The sequence below is a fragment of the Carlito syrichta genome, unplaced genomic scaffold (genome assembly GCF_000164805.1).
Source record: "Carlito syrichta isolate Samal-C Ts95f unplaced genomic scaffold, Tarsius_syrichta-2.0.1 Scaffold289025, whole genome shotgun sequence".
Lineage (NCBI taxonomy): Eukaryota > Metazoa > Chordata > Mammalia > Primates > Tarsiidae > Carlito > Carlito syrichta.
This window is the reverse complement of record NW_007233121.1, coordinates 9,378-10,324: the sequence shown is the minus strand read 5'-3', so window position 1 is coordinate 10,324 and position 947 is coordinate 9,378. Positions and strand designations below refer to the sequence as shown.

General features: G+C 50.9%; 1 pseudogene; it reads right to left on the bottom strand.

Annotated features, from left to right (window-relative positions):
* Nucleotides 1–323: 323 nt before the first annotated feature.
* LOC103256190 overlaps nucleotides 324–947 on the bottom strand; it is a 1,848-nt pseudogene continuing 1,224 nt past the window's right edge.

The following is a 947-nucleotide window of genomic DNA, read 5'->3' as shown; positions in this document are numbered from 1 at the left end:
TTAAAAAAACACTTGCTGCAAAAGAATGTCTGTCTTTCTGCATCAGTGAGCAGTAGTGCCCATCAGAATTTCCTAATAACACAGAACAAGGCAGTCCATGCACCTGGTCAGACGTCAGGAGGAACAGAAAGTGGGCTGTTATGCCCACCCTTGGGTGGGGCTCCTGTAGGCCTCCTCCTGCACACTGCTCACTGACTGAGGCGAGCGGACTTGGTGAAAGACTAGTGTTTGACGGCCTGGGCCTCTGTGTGTGTCTCTTTCTAAGTGGATACACAACAGGTAAGGAGCCAGGGAGGTGACACGGGACAAGCTATCCGTCCAGCTCAGAAGGCATTGATGAAGCCCATGCCTGCGTTCAGGAAGCCCATGGGGTCCTCTAGCTGTGGGTGGTGGCTAGAGGCAGGAGGATTGCTTGAGCTTAGGAGTTTGAGACCAGCTTGTGCAACATAGCAAGACCTCATCTCTACAAAAAAATTTAAAAATTCGGCAGGCCAGAATTGACACTGTGGACCGCGGTAGCGTTTTCCCAAACAGCTCCAGAACTCTGGATAGGGCTTTACAGGATTCAACAGCCTGTAGATAAAATGAATGGGGATGGTTACAGAGGCCAGAGCTCCCACTCAGCCAGCATCTTGTGAACTTCTTCCTCTGGTTGATGTACTGCAAGAGGCTGCTGATAACGAGTCCCTGTCGTGTTGTCAACGCCTGTCCACATGTCCCACAGCTTGCTCTCTGAGGGCCAGGTGTAGGGCCTCGAGAGAACACAAAGAAATTCATCAGCCACGTGATGATGGGTGACAGCACACCTCTGTCCTTGAGGAGCTTTTGGAGAAGCAGAGGACGGTGAGTCTCAGGAAAGATGGCCTCCATTGGACAGACAGAGATTCTTTTTGTTTGTTTGTTTGTTTTTGAGTTGGAGTCTCACTCGGTCACCCAGACTGGAGTGC